Source organism: Numenius arquata, chromosome 9 (assembly GCF_964106895.1).
Source record: "Numenius arquata chromosome 9, bNumArq3.hap1.1, whole genome shotgun sequence".
Lineage (NCBI taxonomy): Eukaryota > Metazoa > Chordata > Aves > Charadriiformes > Scolopacidae > Numenius > Numenius arquata.
The window spans coordinates 12630906-12652759 of record NC_133584.1 but is presented as its reverse complement, the minus strand read 5'-3'; the positions used below and the strand labels follow the sequence as shown (position 1 = coordinate 12652759).

The window sequence follows — 21854 nt, the reverse complement described above, 5'->3', positions numbered from 1 at the left end:
GAAGAGGGGGAAGGGAGGAGCGGAACTCCTATTGGACATGATGCCACGTTCTAACTTTTCATTATTTTATTACTATTATTACATGGTTTTTGCATATACCACCACAGCTCCTGGCTGCTCAGATTGTGGAACAGCCCCTTTGTGCTGGGTATTGGACAAACACAGAATACAAAGAAGGGCCTGACTGCAGGAGTTTACAATCTAATACAAGCAAGAACAACTGGGTATAGATAGGAAATACAAAGAAGCAATCAGACAAAAGCTATCAGCAAGGAAAATTGTGGTCTCAGCACTCTAAATGTTTTACTATTGACAAGGAATCTGCAGACAGCCCAGCAGAGGAAGAGGTTAAGGAAGAATTTGAGAGAAGATCTGGAGGGAGTTTGAGAGAAGTTTATGGGATGCTTCTAAGGAAAGGACAAAGCACAAAAGGGAACGTAAATGCTTGAAGATTGAACATAGACACCTGCAGACAGGAAGGATGAGTTGATAAGTCACTGGGTGGGAATAGGTCATTACGGGCCATGCAAGTAATGACAAGAAGCTTCTGCTTGAGATGATGCAGAAATGAAATCAGAGGAGAGATTAAGAGACAGGAATGATCTAGCCTAAGTTACAAGCTAGAGAGAGATTTCTGCAGCTGCATTCTAGTTGAGCATGAACAGGGAGAAATTGCATTTTTAGAAAAGGATGTTGCAGAGATTCAAGGTCACTGGAACTTGGATGCAGGGCTTATCTGTGAAGACGAATACGAAAGGCCATAATCTGAGCTGTTACTCAGCAAGATTCTTAAGAATTGGCCAGAGTCTGGGCGTGATCTGGAGACAAGGAATTAGATACAGGGTGTCCAATCTTATCTGGGACATGAGTCACTTTTAAATGTCAGATTAAGAATGTGAGCCAATCAGACAAACATCCACCACTGAAGATGGATGATGGAATAGGTACATGCCATACTAATGCTTATGGCATAATATTCCGATAGCAATCACACTGGAGCCAAATATGGATGTAACGTAACTCCATCCAGCTAGCTTGAGATGGTCCTGTTTGCACATCCAAGGAGGTACAAACAAGCCTCTTTAAGGCTATGGCATTATTTGTCTGTCATTCCTACTTAGAGACTAAGCTGTTGGGACACCGACTGTCTCTCGCTATATGATGCACTGTGCCAAACACACACAATTCAGGCAATAACTAGAGATACTAAGAGTAAAGAAAGCAGAGAGAAAATGTGCCAACCTTCTTCCTGCAAAAGGCTTAAATTCATGAATTCAAAGCATGCATTCTATGCAGACAGGAGATAGGGGATAATTTTCTGATAAAAGCATCAAAGTAGGAAGGTTTTGCATTTGCCGAAATGTGGGGGAAAAAAACGTTGACACCTCAAAAACTTCTGCATGATGGAAAAAACTGTTTCCCACTTAACAGTACTGTGGGAATATACCACAAGGTCATATCCTCAGTGCCTATCAATTACACAATTTCCCTTGATCAGCTAAGTGTATTCCCCGGCTCTCACTGCAGCCCTGATATGCTATGCAAGAAAGAACTAAAGAAATACAGCATACTGCCTTTACAAAAGTGTACCAGGAACATTTTTAAAATATGTAAATACATTGAACAAAATATCTCGCTAAAAGTTCCCCTGGCAGCCTCAAGACACCCAGTATTTCCGCTGCATTATTTTTCTAATCATCTCTGTTTAGAGTTCGCCAGCGAACGCATTTTAGAGATTCATGACACATTCTGCTTTTGGACAGCTTTGAATCAGCTGGCAGTAAATGTGGAAAAATCATTATTCCTAATGAAGAAATATTGATGACAAAACAGCATTTCGAGGACAACGTTGACCATAAGTCAACAATGTAACAAGATTTTCCCCTCTCTCCCTCCTCTTTCCTAGTGACTTTTATCCAAGGGTTTTTAAGCATTTCCCAGGCACGTGGGATTCCTCAGGGCACCTATGTCAGACAGGCACAACTATTCCATTTTAAAGGGATACAGGAGCAGACGTTAATCTATTATGATACCAGTGTAATAGCAGACCTTAACTGCCAGTACACTCTCACTGAGTTAAATCTCAATGGTAGCTATCCTGCAACTCATAAGCACCCAACAGGTCCTGGTTTCTTTGATTTATCCGAAAGGAATAAACTAGGAATCTCTGATCCACAAGAGAGGGTTTATTCCCTTTCTGTGTAGCATGGGAGGTATGTGTCTGGCTGTGATTATCTTAGGGAAAGATGCACTGATCATGTCTGTCTCAGAGTTATTCCAACTCTTTGGCACTCAGGGCACAACAATAAAAGTATAAAGGGAAACCCAAAGGTAGTTTGTGAATTTTGTAGGAAACAATGGTATTTTTCACATCTCATCCTTGCCTTTTCTACCTACCTTTTTTTTTTTTGCTTTTGAACTCAGACGTCTCATTGAGTGGGAAGCCCTTGGCAATGGTTTATTGTGCCGGGATCCAAGCTTGAAGTTTCACCATTTGACAGTAGCAGGCTGTATGCATCAGTTGTCTTACACAGCCTTTGGACACGAGACAGATCAATCTTAATTCCCTCTTCTTCAGCAGACATCAGAAAACACAATCTTTCACAGTAAACAGAGCTTCATGCTGCAACGTGTGCCTGTAACACTTCATAAATTAAATCCAAGGCCGTGATTTAATTACTGTGTCCTGGTTATTCTGCTTTAACTACGTTGCACTTGTACTCCAGATGTACAGGTCCCTGCAGTGACCTCCTTGTCATTTGCACTGTGCTTATCCAGCAGTAGCCGCACTCTCCTGTTGTTTTCATCCCTTTCCTCCAACCACAATACAACTTCATATTCTCACGTTGCTTGGCTGCAAACCTGACACATTCCCAGTATGCCCTGGAGGTCTCATTCAACTCCACACAGCAAATGCACTGCAACTGTGCCGGCTCACACTGCTAACGCTTTACTGTACCTTTTCAAATGCTCCTCTGTGCTCCTCACCACAAGGTTACTATCCGAGCCAGTCACTAGCCCTCATGGTGAATCTTTCCAACACCCCAGGAAGGTAGAGGACTGTTAGGACACCCAACATGCAGGTGGGGACTTGAGACCCACAAAGGTAAAATAACTTGCTGAGGGTCACACAAGGAGTTTGTGACGAGACAGGATTTAAAACTGCATCTTCTCAATACCAGTCTAGTCTCTTTAACCATAAGACCATCTCCAAAAAGGCTTGCAGCAGGAATACTCCTCAACTTAAAAGGGACCCCTAGTGCCTGTCCTGCCGGAATCCCCTCTCTGGCAGGAGGAATGTGCTCCGGGTGCAGGCCACACTGTCACTCTCTGGCAGCCTGGCTGAGCCATGTAGCAACCGAGCACGAAGTGTTTTGTGCCCCTGCTACTGTCCTCTCTTTAATGAGAGAGGAAGAAAGTGTTTCAACATCTTTGTGGTGATGGTCCCTGTCCCTTACACATCTACATCACCCTATCCTCAACTCCCTGGGACATAAGAGACAATTCAGCTTGTCTCTGATATAAGGCAGATTACAAGTGCTTACCAAAGCAGTGGAAGTACCTTCCTAAATTATTGCAACCACAATGCATCACTGCCACAAAATAAAGAGAGAAGCAGTTCAGAGAGAAGCACTCCTGATTTTCTCATAAAGCTATAAAAACTCAAGTTGAACAGGATCTTGAGAGGTCATGGAAACTATCTTACTGCCTCGAAGGCGGGATCAACTCTTTCTACATCATTCTTGACAGGTACTTGTTTAACCTGTTCCTAAGAACCTCCAACAACAGAGATTTCGCCAACTCGGGCAAAAAAATTTCAGTAAGTACCAAACCTTACCACTAGCAAGCCTTTCTTTCCATCCAATGTCCCTTGCAGTAATCTAAGCCAATGCCTTTTTAAAGAACACACATGGGCTTGACTCAGTCTGCATCAGTTGTATGGGAAGCTTTTGAAGTGTGGATCTGTGTGAACCCTAGAGCAAAGTATAGAATAGAATAGAATAGAATAGAATAGAATAGAATAGAATAGAATAGAATAGAATAGAATAGAATATTTCAGTTGGAAGGGACCAACAACAATCATCTAGTCCAAACTCCTGACCAATTCAGGCCTGACCGAAAGTTAAAGCATGTTGTTAAGTGCATTGTCCCAATGCATCTTCAACGCTGACAGGCTTGGGGCATTGGCGACCTCTCTAGGAAGCCTGTTCCAATGCTTGATCACCCTCCCTCCCCTGGGAAGGCCTTGCAGTGTAGGCAAATATTGATCTGACTGTGTCCCCAACACATCGATGAGGTACGAGTCCCCCAGTTTGGGTGATCTGCAGTGAGTGTCGCAGCCCAGTGGGGGTCAGTGATGCTCTACAATATTTAAGGTCCCACATACTTTTTTTGCAGCATGCTCTGCTTTTTCTGTTGTTGTTTTTTGTTGTTGTTGTTACATTGTGTCAACTTTTTGGCACATGTTTTACCATGTGCAAAGGGGTTGAAATAGAGCCTCAGTAACATCTGGAGACAAAAGAAAGGGGGTGAAAAAAAGAATGCAAGAGGGGAAACATTCCTCCCTTTGCTGATCGATCAAGGAAATGCAAGGGAGAGAGTAAAATGTACTGTATTTCCTTTATAAATGTTTTCTTTAGTGGTGATGAAAGTTACCAGATGACAGAGACTACAGTTGTGTATTCACTGAAGAGCCCCAGCTCTGGAAACAGAGAAGGGAGTTGTTCTCGTGCCTTTGCCAGGCACTCTCAGCTGGGGCACCGGGACATTTTTGCTGGAAGAAACAGCAATTCTTCCTCCAGCCCCTGCCTCCCCCTGGCTCTCCCACACTGCAGACAGGGTGCCATGTCCCATGTTCCTTCCCAGGCACGCTCCTTGCTACCTGCTTCTTTTCACTACTCCTGGTGAACTACTACTACTGGTGGAACACTGGAACAGGTTGCCCAGGGAGGTGGTTGAGGCCCCTTCCCTTGAGATATTCAAGGTGAAGCTCGACGAGGCCCTGGGCAACCTGGTCTAGTTGGGGGTGTCCCTGCTGACTGCGGGGAGGTCGGACTAGATGACCTTTGGAGGTCCCTTCCGGCCTGGACCAATCTATGAATCTATGAATCCTCCCAGCCTGGGCTTAATGCTAGGCACCGATACAATAAAGAAAAGTAGTTTTAAGTTGCAAGTGTAGAGTTAGAAGGAAAGAAGTGTCATTTCATTTTTTTTTTTTTTAATTAAAAAGATGTTTGTGTTTGGGGGCAAGACTTTCAAAGCACTGATTTGCACCAAAAACACCGGCCAACAAACACTGAACTAGATATGGAATGCAATAATTTTTCTAAAAAAAAATAAAAATAATAAAAAAAAAAATCCTACTTTCACAAAGTCCCCCACCTTCCTGTGCCATCACTCCTCTCCATCAGGGGAACCTGATCATATACAGGAAGCAAGAAAAAAGCAAGAAACACAAAAAACTCCTTACTTTTTTTCAAAAATAAAAATGGGGCAAAATTTGCAAAGACTGTGAGAAAGTGGGGCTTTCCTATACTTTCAAAAGCTGAGAAAGCTCTTCTTTTATTTTACTTTCATAGGAAAAGGAGAGTTTTTAAAACAAAGATGACTTTTCTCCTTGGAAAACATCACTAATGTTGAAATCTTATTTTTCAGTGAGACCTTACCATTACATGGCACCCAGGGAACAGAGCTGTGTATCAGACAAACTTTTGGCAGTTCTGATGATCCCAACAGCAACAAACACTGAGCCAGGCCCCTTTGCGCTTACACTTGCAAAGCCACATTGCATGATAGCCCCTGGACAGTGGAAATGCCAAATATATGACAGCACACAAGGTGAGCAACCACGCTTGTCTGAACCTCCTGCAGGGAAAGGAAGGCAGAATACAAGGCAGAATTAACTCTTCCTCCCACCCTTATCGGGGCAATGGCCAGGGTGGGCTTTCCTGGGTGATCCTCTGGCCTGCTGGGCTCGCTCTGTAATGCTCTATCAGATTTCAGGATCCTCTTTTGGAAAGCCACAAAGGAATACCTTGCAATTACTGGGAGGGCCAGTGGCAGAAGCCCCAGCCAGCAGCTACGTGGGGGCAGCTCTCCCCAGCCCATCTGGGCCCCCTGGCAGGTGTCTCTGACCGTGCTGTCCCAGCCTGCTCGCCCACTGACTCCGGAGATCAGACTTGCTGGTAGAGCAGTGGAGGGTAGTTTCAGGGGCTGCTGCACCCAACCCTATACATAAGAGGTGGCTGCAAAACAGAGCAGATCTGGAGACCAGACAAGCTGGTCTCCTCTTCAGATGCTTGGTGTTCGTTATGCAACGGTTCATGCATCTTCTCCCACCCACTCCTCCAGGTGGGGAGGACCAGTGCTTGGCTGCCCACAGGTTCATGCTGCTGCTCAGTGCAAGCATGCCTTAAATGTAGATCAAATTCTCCTTAGCACTCGCTTTCTTAAGAGCTGAACCGAGGGTGCAGTCAGAAAGGACCAGCTAAGACTCACACTGATATAGATTGCAGCCTTTTTGTCTAGGTCAAAAAATTAGTTGCCTTTTACTGTGTTCCCAAAGGACTACAGTTGGGTTTGCAGCACAGAAGCAGCCTCAAGCGATGAGTCGAGGCCCTACGGTGTTAGGTGCTGAACAGAGACATAGCAAACAATGTCCCCTTTCCCAAAGATTTTCACCTCCAACTGCTTCCATGTTGCACAAGGGCACTTCAAACCACTTTCTGTTTCAAACCCAGCCCAGCCAAACCATTTCATAAGCCCAGGACAGGCGCCATCAGTATGTTCACCAGACTCATGCCCAGCCAAAAATCACATCCGTTGTTGGGCATGAATGACTCAATTCACTCTTCCATAGCCTGGCTGTGCTCCAGACAGTGTTCGGCAGCTTGTCTCTGCCTCGCTGCATCACTAGGAGGGTGGTGGCATCAAGAGATTTTTACCAAAGGCTCTGTTCAGTGAAGAAGGTGAAAACGCCTGAGTAATGGCAAAGTTTTGAGTCAGAGATGCTTCCCGTGCCAATGGCTCTGGTCTACCAGCCTGGCACGCCTCTTGCATGCCTGCCTGGGGAAAAACGTCTGACAAAAAACAAGAAACAGGGAGGGAACCTGTCTTTCCCCTGCCAAAAGTGAAAAAAAGAAAAAAAAAAAAAGGTAGAGAAAGGCTGGATCACACAAAGAGTAGAGTCCTGAACAAATGGCAGCTCTCATATCCCCAACAGCTTTGATGTCTGGGGTTTTCAAAGGTGTCTGACTGCATTAGAAGATGTCCCACCAAATTTCAGCCAGCACCTCATTTGTTTAAGGGCTTTTGAAAACTCTGCCTTTCACAATCCGGCACCAGCCCAAAGCTTCCTTGCTGTTTTGAAACATGCGCTGCCTGCGTGTTGACAGCAGCCCTGCCATAAATCACATCCATCAGGCGCTGGAAACCGCCTCACCTGTACACCAACCATCCGCCGTCCCTTGTACTGAATTCCATCACTCCAAATTTCTCAGCAGCTGGAATCAACTAACTCTTGTTTTTTCTCATTAAAGCAACCTACTGGACAGAGGTTTCCTTCTTCGCCCCAAAATCTGGGACTTTTCCAACCAGGTGCAAGGTCCAATATTTGTTTACACTCTTGGACAAGTAACAGGAGCTTTACAACCTGGGATAGAGAGGCACTCCCATTCTGGAGGGGACGCGCAACATTTGTTTCTACTCAGGACAACCAGACGTGTCATAACCTTAAAATGTGGCATTGGTATTGAGAGCAAAAGTCCTTTTAAAATAACATTTGATGTTATGTTGGTGACATCATATGAATTATACTCAATTCTGCTCATCCTTTGGGTCATGGGACCTGCTTTTACTGGCCGAGGTAGATGGAAAGTAATACTGATAACTCTCTAAGCTATTTCCAAAGTCACCACCCTGTGGCACATGCTGCATATCTGGAGTCCATGATGGAGCAGTATGATATCAGGTATCCATACATCATTATGCTCACCTGATTGTCACATTCTCAGAGCTTGGTGGAAAAGGAGACAAAAGTTTTCTTGCTTGGTTTCCATTAGAAGTGAATTAGTGTAAAACATGAGATATATATTTATAAAAATTATTATTTTATTTAAAGAAAGTATGTGGAAAACCCATCTGCACAATTGCATGTGTCACTCTCACACATCCTACAGCTTTTGATTCATAATTAGCAAGGCTTAAAAAATAGTAAGTTAAAAAAACCCCTCACATCATTAAGCCAAGCTTTTTAGTGGCCCTAAGACTGCTCCGTTTGAGGTGGTGGTTTAGACTCTAGGGCCTGTTGACTAACAACCAGTAGGAGACATAGGAAATGTGGGTTCTGATCCATATTTATCATGATACAGCTTGTCCTGACATTTAACCTGTAGTCCTCCATGAGGAGCTCTGATGTTGATGAGCATCTACAAAGGCGCGCTCGAAGTATTACTCATCACATTTCAAAGATGGAAAGTTCTTTCTAAATTGGCTTCCGCGAGAAGGGCACCAATCCCTGTCTCCTGAATTATTCACACAATTCTTGACCTGAGAATTTTGCACCGATGGAAACTGAAACCCCAAAAGCTTTCCCTCCTCGTGACAGGGCGGAACCAATCGGAAAGGACCGATCCGATATCCAGAGGTCATGATGAGTCCTGCCAGTCCAATGTCCTTGAGTGAGCGTTAGAAAAGGCTATCATCAGCAGGAATTACAAGTGTTTGCCAAAAACTCCGTGTTGAAAAACGTTCTGAACATCCCGAACCAATGACGGCAACGTCCATATGAAGAAAGTTGGCAAATCATTGTGTTCTGAACTTTCAGGGTGCTCTTTACTGGTTTCCTACATACATGGGAGTTCACTGCGAAGACAGTAAGTATATTTAATCCTCATTAAGCAGTTTGGTATGACAGTAGAGAAAACCGATGGACTTGTTTACATGTGATAACAGAATCATTTGAAATCCACTAGACCTCCAAATTTAGATCTGAGGTACATGTAGAGATACTCATTTCAGTTTATCCCAAGCCTGATTTTAACTGATGTAAACCTAGTCAACTTCAGGTACTTTTGAATTTATATGACCAATCCCAGAAAGCCAACGCTGGTTTAAGTCAGTCGGTTTCCATTTGCACCTAAAATGATGCAACTTTGTTGTGTTGACAAAGTCAGATGTGATGGGTAGATTGGGGAAGCTAGTATTCACACCCCAGCATAGGAAACCGTGTGGGAGATTTTTGTCCCAGTGAAAGGTTACAACTTGCAAAAGTGAGCATTCAAAACAGAGAATTGCAGCAATGTGAGGCCCAATGCAAATGTTTGAGACTTCAAACATTTTGGAAATACCTTTCATTGTTTTGCACTGCTCTAAGCCCTTTGCAGGCTCTGCACAGATGAGGACCTGTGAAATAACATGCGTTATGCAGCTTCTGGGAAGTCTCCAGCCCGTGTTCTAGACCAGATGGCTCCAGAAGCATTTGAGTGAAGCTTCATATCCATGTCCAAACATTAGAACACCTGGAAATAGTCTGAAGTCCAATACTGCTTCACAAGAAAGTCAAAGCAACTCCTCCATAACAAGAGAGAGACTGGCATTTCAGAAACCACAGACTAAAGACTTAGGAACTTCTTTTCTTGCAGATAAGCCCTGTCTGAAGTACTAAGGGTCACCATGGGATGAGGAACACAAGCTAAGAGGAACACAAAATTAGTAAACACTTGCCCAGGGGAAACAATATGAATATCTCATTTTATGGTGTTATTTCCGCTTCATATTGTTTTGTTCTCCTCTGTCCCCAGAGCACAAGCATGAAGCCACTGCACACGCTGATCTCCTGAGAGCTTAGGCTATATTTAGTCAGCCAGACCTCTAGCCAAGCTGATGTCAGTCTAAGCATCTTCTAGTCAACACACACCTATTGAGATGTGACCCACTCTGCGTCATGATTAGACCATGCTCCAAAACATCATCCCGTAAAATGTTACTTGTTCTTCCGAACAGCTGCAATTTTCCTAGGCCAGAACAGCTCTTGTAATCAGGCATTTGCTGGATGGACACCATTCCTACTCGCTGCCTAACAGCTGTTATTCATAGTCTCAGGACTGTGGTCGTTTACAAGAGACTCAAGGCCACAGGTCAGCCACCTTCTCTTCCCTCCTAAATGAAAGAAAGTTGTTCTGCGAAGGGCAATAGGCAGCGAGACTGTGTGTGAACACCTTACATTGTACAAAACACAAAGAAGCTGGCAGATCTGAAACAGCTTAGTTATAGCTCCTCACCCAATGCCCTGCTATAATAAGAGCGAAGAAATAACAGAAAAACCACCAAGATCCCAAGACTAATTGGCTTTCTATGAAGTATTGTTTTTGTTTAAAAGACCAAGCCACACTTGATCAATGGGCCTTACGAACAAAGCCCTTTACTCATGAACACGGCATGGCCAGGGCTAGCTCAGGGCACAGATTTGCAACCCCAGAACAGCAATGTCCCTCTGCCCTAAGCTTGGGAGTGACCCCTTTTCAGATGCCCATCTCTGACCCTCCTGCTGAGGCTCCTGAAACTTGTGTTATCTGTGCAGTTTTTTGCCCAAGCCCTCTGGGCCTGAAAGTATGTGTCTCTCCCCTGTGTGAGCAAACAGAGCAGTTTCCATTCCTCACTGGGTATAGAGACAGCAGGGCAGAAAGAGACTGGAAGGGTGTAAATGACAAGCTTTCACTAGAAGCTGGCCATATAACTGACACAGCCCTTCTGGCTCTCCTCAGCCGCCCTTCTGAAGGAGGAATGCCACAGAGGTGGCGATGCACCAGCTGCGCACATCTGCAGTGCACATGCTCCACTTTCTTCACCTTCTGAGTTATGCCTGTGAAGAAACAGTGGAAGTAATTCTGACCAGAAGCAACCTCCCCTTTTCTCTCCCCTCCTCTTCTTGTTGGCTTGCATGGAAATTGAGTATATAAAGAATAAGAGGTTATGGTTGTAGGTTAGAGCCATCAGTAGCAGCCTAATAGAATTACACAAGCCTGTGCCATTTTATATTTAGAAGAAGCCAATGTTTTTAGACACATTCAGATAAATGATGGAATATTAAAAAATGTCTCACTCAAACATTGACTATTATTGTAGCCATACCCTCCCTAGCTCTGACCTCCCTCTGCACCTTCCTCCCTCCTCTAAACACACACATTGGATTTGCCAACACTGGAGACAGTTACACTTCTCAAGACCATGTAGGCATCAAAAGCTGGATCAGAGTTGATGTAAAACGTTGAGATAAGAGAATGGGAAAGAAGCAAATGCCATTAGAATCCAGCATCCTGCGCTATATATATATGCACACAAACACGTGTGCATATATATGCATTTTAGGGTTCTTGCTAATTTCAGCCATGGGACAGAAATGAGAAGCAGCTGCCCAGCTCGTGGAGATGACAACAAGAACACATGACCAGAATTAGCTCCACATTGGCAATGACGATCACTAGGACTTTCCAGTCCAGAAGAGCAGGCTGCACATGACAGCCTTTGCAGAGCATAAATGACCCACATTAGCGCCCCTTCCAAATGTCTCCCTCCAGAAAAGCTCAGCTAGACACTACTCCTTAGCTCATGTGATCGCAAACAATCCCTGCATCAGAAAGAGTTGGAAAGTCTGCATCGTTGTGTCCCAGCCATTCATCAACACAAGAAAAAAGTAAAGGTAAAATACTTCAGGCTTTCTGCAGGTTTTTTGGAAGCCAGCAGCTGAATTCACTTGCCTTTGAGGGCAAGCAGATAATGAGGAAATAGTGACATTTTAAAAGCTGGGTTTTTTTAGAGTGTAATTTTAAATGACAACAAAAACAACCAAAACCCCCACAAAAACTTTCCCTATTTCCAGTCCACCCTCACATAAAATGCTGCACATCATGCCCCCAGTCTGCTCCTGACAGCACAGGCAGAATTAGAACACGCACTTAGTAGATAGTAAGTTATTAACCTCTCAAGATACTATCTGGAACCAGAATTTGCTGAGGAAATTGTATATTAAAGCTGAATACTGCTGCTAACTGAATACAGCCTGATTCACAGCTTTAAACAAATAGTTTAGTGTGGCTGGGACAGTAATTTGGAAGGATCTACAAAAGAAAATCATTCTCATCCCAAATCCAGGTGCCTGTCTTTAGTTGTGGACAGTGTCTTATGCTTTGGAAGATGGTTGCACCCACACCTCTAAACTCTCTACAAAGGTGTCTGTTATTTCCTTGGAGTTTTACTAAACCACTGTGCCCAATGTGGAGATTAATTTTGTCAGCTCTTAAAACCCATACGCCTACCTGTGCTGTCCTGTTTTTACCCTGGTGCTGTGAACATAGATTTTCAGGATTAAGCTCTCACTTTTAGCTTACACTACAAGAGGTAACTATTTCTACATCTTTGTGTATGTGTTGGCAGACACAAAAGGAAAAAAAAAAGAAGAAAAAAATAAATGCAAATGAACAAGTTCATGAATGAAAGCTGGTGTTGAGGTATCAGATGTGGTCTCCCATCTCCGGTTTGCACCCACAGTGATCCTATTGCTATTGAAGTTTTCCATTTCCCTCGATGGGGCTGGCTCAGGCAGGGCCACGGGACAGGCACAGTGCTTTGCCACTCTACCCTAATCAGCTGACAAAATCAGTACTGGCACAGTCCAGGCAGGTGACATCTTAACAGCAAGTTTCACAAGTCAAAATAGGTTTACTCTCGGCTGCTGGTAGCATCCCAAATGTCTGCCAGGACTAGCTTCTTGTGATCTGCCTGCCAGTTTGGAATGACAGTCTCCTGACTTTTGAGCACTGGTTGTGACCTTGGGTTGTAGCCAGAGATGTGAAAACTGTGTTCATGTCCAAGATGACATGATGAACAACAAGGTGCATTTGCAGACATGAAAACAGTGCAGCTCACTAAAAGCAGCAGGAAAGTTTGGCTACTTTTGATGCTTTTCATTCTTTTTATCCTCCCCTACCTCTTTGCACCACAGAGAAACACTCTGTATTGATTATGCTGACATTGACAGCAGAGCTGGAATTTTTTTTTTTTTTTTTGCACATCTCGGATGAGAAAGTGGGTTATGATTCATCTCACACAACCTGAGTCAAAGCGATTCCTTAAAAAAAAAAAAAAAGAAAAGAAAAGAAAAGAAAAAACCAAACAGTTTTGATGCATTTCTATCAGAAGAGGACAGGCTGGAGGAGAACACTCAGCAAATGAGACAGCCTCGTTTAATTCTTTTTTTACCACATTTCACTCTCAGATAAAATCTGGCCTTTCCCCCCAACTAAACTTCAAATGACACTCAAAATACCCTCAAAAGTTACTGGCAAGAGACAAACCACCATATCAAAATGATAGCATGAAACAAATGCCATCAGAAGAAGAAAAAACAAATGCCACACGGCGCCCCCTTCCCACCCCTGTGGAATGGTGATTGCAAAACTGGAAAGTAACAGATTACTATAGGGAATTATCAATTTTCCTAATAGCCTTGAACTATATAAATGCTGAAGTGTGATAGTTTTAGTAAGTACATTATATTAACAGCAGTTAAAATTATCAAGTGTGATCCTGGAGCGCTTTTTTTCCCCTTTCTTATTTTCACAGCCATGTTATTAACCCTGGAAAATAGGGCTTGTGATCTAAATGCTGAGAGGAGCCTTCAGACCGGTTGTGATTTCTCATCAGACAAGGCTCACAAGTTCATTTTGTTGATTTTCACATAAAATAAAGAGTGTGGCCATGGCTGTGGGTAAGGCACGGGTCTTGAAGAAATTCTAGGCTCAATTCCCACTTTGCTACTGGTTCTCTGCATGACTCTGGGTGAGTCATCTAAACTCTGCCAGTCAGCCCCTCGTGTGTAAATTAAGGACAATAATCATTTCCTGGTCCTTGCTGTATTTTCAGTTTGGGAGCTCTGAGGGATGCATACTTTGCCTACTTCATGTTTAATTTGCACATAGTGCAGCATGACCACAGTCTTGCTATTGCTAGCAGGCCTTAGATGTTACTGTACTACAAATAAGCCATAAAATAACACGGAAGCAACTGCAAATTTAGTGCAACCATCTTCAAACAATAGGTGAGCTGTTTTCAGTTTTAAAAAAGCAAAAAAAGGGTTCATTTATGCCAGGTCATGTGCATAACTAACTCAAAACAAAGATAAATTAAACTGTTTTCATGCTACTGGGACAAAGATTTGTCCAGGACTGCACAGCTGGAAGTGTGGTTTCTAACTTCAGCTCCAAAACTGACTGCCCGTATCTCTCTCCAGAACTTAGCCATCAGTTATGACCAAAAAAAGAATGTATTGAGGCTTAAAACAATCCAAAGCTCTATCAGAAGTGAAAATTATTTCTATAAAACTACAATCCAGAAAAACATTCTCACTCATTCTTAGACACACATACATACACCCCCTCTTAAAATACCTGTGCGTGACAATTTAGTGCTTATGAAATCCTGGATGGAAACTCCTGGTTTCACTCGTCTCCATAAAACAGATCTAACAAAAGGAGAGGAAGAAAAACCTTCTCCATCCCACATGCACCTAGACTGCTTTCAGCCCCTGGCCTCCTCGAGGAGATTCCCAACCAGGGGTCCCCCGGGTGCCACAATTTATGGTTTTTAGTGAGGTGATGACGTACCCACAGAGAACCCCCCTGAGACGAGCCAACTCATTTCATGTGGGGCAGGAAACAGCCATTAGGTAGGTCACACTTTCGCTTCTTAATGACCTGAGTTAGCTACGGACTAATGACCTGTAGCCAAAGACGTGATGGCTCATTATCAATTCTTCAACCATAGATAATCAACTATGGGCAGGTAAGCTTATTGTGAACAGGCTGGATTCTCTTTGAACTGCTTCTGAAATAAAGGTGGAAAGATTTACTTTGTTTTTCATGTAGGACTATTACTTTTGGGGGATATGGCTAGTAGCCTCACCACGGTCCAAAGTCTTTTCAGAAGGAGGTTGAACTTTGCTATCCATTTGTACATCTCCTTGCACACTAAGGGCCCTATCACAAGGTAAGAAATACCTACCACCCTCAGAGATCAATTTTTTTCCATGGATATGTTCATTTTTAAACATACTAAGAATCATGTAGAACAGTGCTGTACTTTAGAAGGACACATCCCTGATATTTCATTATTGCATTTCACTCCTCTTAGAAGACAGCAGGAAATTGTCACCTTTCATTTACTGACTGTTGGGACAAACCTAATTCCACTCATGGCCTGACCCCCACCTTTCTTTCATAGCACACAGGTGATCATCGAAATCCCTTGGCTGAAATGCTAGCTTGGTACTCTGCGCTTATTCTCCATTAAATGACTTCTGCATCAAATCAATTCTGTTTAAAAGTAAAAATATGTCCAGGTTGACTGCCAGCAACTAAAGTGAAACCAGGGACTTAAAAACACCAAGAATGTCATGCTGCTTGCTACCTGTTCCAGCTGACATTTTATCACCTATGGTAACAAAGGTTAATTTTGGTTTTGATGCAAGATTTTGATCAGATTTTGATCAGATTTTCATCTGATTTTGATCAGATCAAGATTTTGTGAAGCAGTGCTGGTCTCTAAAGAGACTGTGCTTCAGAAACACTCATGATGCAAAGTCTCATTCACTCTTGTGTGGATAAGAAGAGGAAAAAGGGAATGTGAGTCTCCTGCCTCCTGGCACAGGTGGATACCAGCTGCTCGGGGCTTACAGGAGCACAACCTTCCCTCATTCCTGACTGCTACGTCTGCTTGATCTTCATTAAGAGATGTGCACTCAAGACTTTATAAGACTAAGATCCCTGGCATAAAAAGATCTAGGTGCTTAGTGTCACAAAAATTTTTTCCCCACAATTACTGCAGAGTAGAAGGTGAATCACATCAATAGCAGGAAGAATCAAACTCTTGCATCCATTTACAGAAAAGCAACTTAAACCAGCTCACAGCCTCTTCGTCCCTCCTTTCTCTCGCCTTTGCAATGGCTGGAGATAAGTGCATGTAGACACGGTAGATTTTGCTCTCCAGCCACTCACTGGCCTCCTCTTTTTCTCTTCCCACTTTGGAACTGTGGGCCAAAATTCACCCTGTAGATTGTACTGAGACTATCCTTACAAGTTTGCTATCCAAACTCTACCTGCGCTTGCTGTACAAGGATGCCGGCAGTCATAGAACTCCCTGAAAGAAAGCCAGGTGGGGGCGGCAAGCATTGACAGAAGTGAGACTGAAGAAATAGGCTCTGAAAGCCATTTACCAGGGTAATTGAAGCCCCTGGGGAGCAGAGGGAGGGTGACTCCCCTTGCGGCAGGCCACAAGAGGGCAGATGGATGTTGATGGTACCGCACCATGACCTCCCTGAGTGCAGGCTGCTCCCCACCTTTGAGGCTGTGTGCAAATGCTGCAATATGGCTTGAGCATAAAAAATAATAACTTGCGCTACAATGGAGAAAAGGGTCCCCATTATATGTCTGTTCTTCCTGCTTTTGTGAGCGGTTACATAACACAAAATGACTGTCGGCTCATCAGTCACTGAAAATCTAACCTACTATTTTCTGACCCAGATGTTGTTCAGATGTGAACGTATGCTATCTTGCACCAGAAACGCTGCCTTTAAACAAAAGGCATGATGACACATCGCATTACATGGCAAAATTACGATGTAATTATGCTCTTTTAATACTAAGCCGCATCTTTTAATGATAACCTTTTCAGAAGAAACCTAGGAATACAGGCAAGATATGACAACTTTCATTTTCTTTTTCTGGTAATAATTCAGATGAAACTAAGAGGCTACCTGAGCCTCTTAGAGGCTACGGAAATGCCTGACAAAGACTGAAATGCAATGCAGAACATGCTCAATTTAAAGACACTAGAACTGTTCAGCCCCTGGACCCATGTCAAAGGAAACAAAGACACCATGAACTGAAGGAAGCCGTACCTGGACAACCCAGTGAGCCTCCTCATCAGAAGCTTCTATGACTCTACCACAATCTCTCCCATATCTTACTTGGACTGCTACCTGCTAATCCATGTCCTGCCTCCCAAGAAGTAGAATTAGGCAACACCTTTGACACTGCTTGGACACCAGGTCTCTGGTCCTAGTGAAGGATTTTTAGCTTATGAATGGAAGCCTAATGGGGATGCAAAGCCAGTGAGTAGAAAGGTTGACAGAGCCTTGACAGATTCAATACTGGTGCCACTTATCGTCCTTTCTTCTTAACTGTGACACACCATCTCAAAGAACCACTGGAGATGAAGGCTTCTCTGTAGGGTGCACTCATACAACTGCTGCTATTAATCAGCTCGTGTCTGAAGGACTATGCATATTAAGTGCCCTGCAAACAGGGTGAAAAGGCGGGGGGAAGGGAAATTAGAAAGGTAAAATGATCTGCCACAGATTTCACAAGAGGCCAGGATGAGAAGAAGAAAAAGAAGTTAAGCATCCTGCTTATTGGCCTTACTCATTAGCCTAACTTTGCACCACCTCCCCAAGTGTCAGCCAGGGCATACACCAAATACACATAAGAAAACTACATATCGTGAATTATCACCTCTGATTCAAATCAAGGTCCCTTTATTGCACAAACTGAGTATTTTCAACAGGACCATCTTAGTACCTCTCTTCTCCTCGTGTGCATCCCTATAGCACACTGGAACTACAACAGGAGACTGCCACCTTACTAAATACGTAAAACTGGTGGTTCCTTCAGTAGCTCTGAGCACTTACAGTAAAATATCACCAAAAGTTTCTTCCCACCAGTCAGGGAAACTCCTCTGCTCTGGGGAGTGACTCAGCTGGGACATAGTCCAGAAGGCAACAGGAGGTGAGGGACCCCAGTGGCGCTTTTCCAGTCTTAATCAGCACTGTCTGCATGGTGATAGAGACTGATAAGCTGCCAGAAGTCATTTCTTTCTGTAAGACTTGAAACAGTGGTCCAGAACAGTTGTGATCTTTGTGTGTGCGTATTTTGGATTGGTTTTTTTTTAAATGCAGAATCAAGGGCTTTAATTTCCCATGGTGGCCAACAAACAATTTCCATAGTTTCATCCTAATCTCCTGTAAATATCCATTTCTCCTCCCCCAATCTTACCCAATTTCTACTCCACAAAGTATGCTTTTTTTTCTTCAACAAATCAGACATACCTATCAACAACAGCACATTTATCAACGGGGAGCGCTGTGACAGAGAGAAACCATCCCTACTGCACAGTGCTTAACACATTTGGGAATCCTTTCTAATAAAAAGGGATTTGATTAAAGACAGCCAACTACCACAGATCAGCAACTGAATCAGCAGTAAAGAGGGAAGAGTAGCTTAGACTTCAGAGACTTCAATTTGCTGATCTGCCAAGGACTTCCCAGGAGAAGTCACTCCATAAGTCATTCCATAACCTACAGGAGGGTAGGAAGGGGTATACACCAAAGATTGGGGTGCTTAGATTTAGTATGGTAGTATGGCCTTTCAACAAAACTAAGTTAGGCAGAATACCCAGCATGCATGTTTAACACCTAAAACATTACAGTGGTTTTTTTTAATTATTATGCTCAATGATGATATTTCCATGTTTAAGCACTGCCTTGCCAACAGCAGCTAGAGGATTTCCCAGTGGACCGTGCTGCTGTGGTAATTGTAGGCGACAAACAGCAGCAAACTGTGATCTTGCTGCTCCAAAGTGTGTCTCCAGCCTGCTGCTTCTGGCACTGAACACACACCTGGGCTCCCCGGGAACGCAGCGTGAGCCCCGCCGTGCTGCCGGCTGTGTGTCCTCGCATGAGCCACCACTGGCGGTAAGAGTTCCCCCAACTCTGAAACCACCTTCAGTCATTTCCACCCAGGGAAGCTGCGGAGAGGTGAGTGAGCACAGACCTGATGGAAGTGCTGGCTGTCCTGCTCCTAACTCCACTCACCTGCTCTGCCAGCGGTACCAGCCGGCATTCCCAGGGCATAGAGACAACTTTAGTGGCTCCTACTTCTCTTCCCTCCCCAGGAACCTCCACTCTGCCCACACTGACTCCAGAATCAAGATGGCTTGATCGGAAACCAGAGATACAGCAAGTGAAATTGCAGAAGGAAGATGGTTACAGAAAAGATCCCAGAGTGCTGACGGGCCAAGTAAAATGACCTTTCTCCAGCCTGACAGTTCAAATGTAATTATTCCAACAAATTATTTTCATGACTTAATATAACGCCTTGCAGCTTTCTAGCAAGGTTAATTAGATTCCTCAATTCAAAACCTATCTGCTCTTAACCAACTTTTAATATGCTGAAATCCAGTTTTCTAAATTCAAACTAATAAAAGTGATTAGCTGACAGCTATCTGGTATGCTACAATTACCATGGCATTTAGACCTCAGGCAGAAGATATTTAATGCAAATCAGAGTCAATGTCTCTGCCCATTTGTCCTTTTTCTGATTATTTGATCAATGTGCCATATGAATCTTGTACAATCCATGCTACCATGCTAAACAAATAAAGAACAAAGGCAGAGATATTGGTTGAGACAGTTAACCAAAGTTGAAAGACTCTTTTTTTTCCTCCCACACTTAATTTGTTCTTTCCACATGAGCGTGAAGTTACTGAAAGGCACTGGCTGACAACTCAAGTAGTTGGGTATTTAGCTCTGACATAGACAGAATTAGTATATAACTCCTGGCCTGCACTGCCATATCAAAAAGCCTCATCCACTGTGACACCAGAGACCACTTTCCTCTGGGAGTAGCTTGGGCTGGAACAAACCTAGGAGGATGTGGGCAGCCCGCATCTTTGATACTATCCAATCATAAAAAGTAGTTGTGCTCCAGAACTTCTGGTTTTATGTTTTTTGTGGTAGGTATATAATTAGTTGTGGCCATATCTCCCAAATGGCTGCATGGGGCACACCATGCTTAGAGAGCTGAGGAGGAATTCAGCCCAAGACATGGTTCTTCTGCACATCAAGAATGCCAAGGCTGGATACCGCTTCAGAGATGACCTTCAGTGGCATAGACTCAGTGCAATTAGAAGATCAGTCAGGTGCGGCTTTTAATTAAACACCACCTGCCTGAGGTAGGACTGGTGTTGGTGTTTGGTTTTCATCTTCCAGCTTGCATCATGCATGATTATTCCATCTTTGATCACGCTACTGCTTATATAAACAACGCTGGCAAAATTTCTGAATGCTCTTGGAGCCTCCTTTCCATTTTCTTGTCTCCTGCTGAATTAAGAGCTATTGGCTCTTAATTGGCATTGGTCTGACCTTCCATCTGATAGCCAAATTGATGACATAAAGTTGAGACTTATGCTCCAACTCTTTTGGATGAAAAAACTTTGATGTATACCACACTCTCAAACAGAGCAGAGCCATCTTAGTGATACAGTATTAGTCTGCAAAACCCAAGCATTTCAGCTTCATAAATACAAGTGCTAAACAAAACTAAAGCTCTACTTCAGGAAGCAATTTCTAAGCTGTAAGGAAAATTAATCACTAGAACAGCTTATCAGGGTAGGTGGTTGACTCACCATTGCTTGAAGTCTTTAAGATAAGATTAGATTTTTTTTTTTAAAGACACGATTCAATCATGTTTCCGGGAGAAACTGAGAGTAGGACATCAGGCAGTATAATGGCAAGGTCCTTTCTGACCTTGGATCTTGTAAGTCTCCAAGTTCTTTGTTCACCTGCCTACTTTCTTGGGCTATGAGGAGAACTGGATGGGCTTTGGTCCGTCAACCAGCTCCTGCCATTCACAGGTCACATTAAGAAAATGACTGTAATCAAATCTCATGCTTCAGGGCTTCAGCCATTTGCCTGAAGGGAGCAGGAAAAAGGTTTCTCCCTCCTGCCTGCCCACGCTAATGGCTAAATACATGTTATGTTTGTTTGGTTGTTGCTTCGCTTTTAAAACATCAGAGTGAACATAAATGGATAAGGGCACAGATGAAGTCAAATGCAGCAGCACAGATATCCTTTCTTCAGTTAGTCATTCTTGCTCACACCTCAGATCTGTGCTAGTCATCACTTCTGATGACTATCAATGTTTATACAGAAGACGTCTCAGCTGTGAGTGTGGAGATCATAGAAGGTAGAAGGTACTGATGGAGAATGGGGACTGATATCAACCCCATCTACAAGGGCAATGTTTGTTTGCTGAGAACATCTTGACCTTCTCATGTAATCAGATCCTTGTCACTGCAGGATACTTGTTTATTAGTGAAACCTTGGTCCCACCTGCTTTCTGATTAAACCAAACCACAAACGTTTCTTTAAGCCAGAAATATTTTTGTCCAACCAAAATCTATAGCAAATAGACCTAGGGAGCTATTTAAATGACGTTTTTAAAAAATGATGAAATAAAGGAAGATAAAGAGCACAAAATGAATGGCCTACCCCAGTCTTTAACTCTACAAACTACAGCATTTTACTTCCTAACAAAACTATAAACCAAGCCAGTAAGAAACTAAGCATACAGCCAAGATGCATCAAATATGCCCAAGGCTCTTGACTTTAATGCAGAGTTCAGAGGCCATATCACCTGTTCTATACAAAGTCAAGATATATATTTTACATTTATAGATGCCCGAGATAATTGCATGCTATACCACTTAAAAAGGAAATTAGCTGCTTATCTTTTTTCAGGCAAGGAAGATGACATGGTTATGAGCCACTCAGTTCAGATTTGTCTTCCTTGTACGTGTTGGACCCAGTTCTGGGCTAACGGTTCCCCATGTAAAACCAACCTGATTGACTCAAAATGGATTTCCTTTTAATCTATGCCAGCACACCGAAAATGAAAATCCATGCCTTGGGAGCAGAACACATTTACACTGCCAGGTCTTTTGCAGCTGCAATGAGAAGGGATAGG

At 43.3% G+C, this 21854-nt stretch overlaps 1 protein-coding gene across 3 annotated transcripts in view; it reads right to left on the bottom strand.

Moving 5' to 3' along the window:
* LPP (LIM domain containing preferred translocation partner in lipoma) overlaps positions 1 to 21854 on the bottom strand; it is a 337622-nt gene that overhangs the window by 50955 nt on the left and 264813 nt on the right. The window lies entirely within an intron of this gene.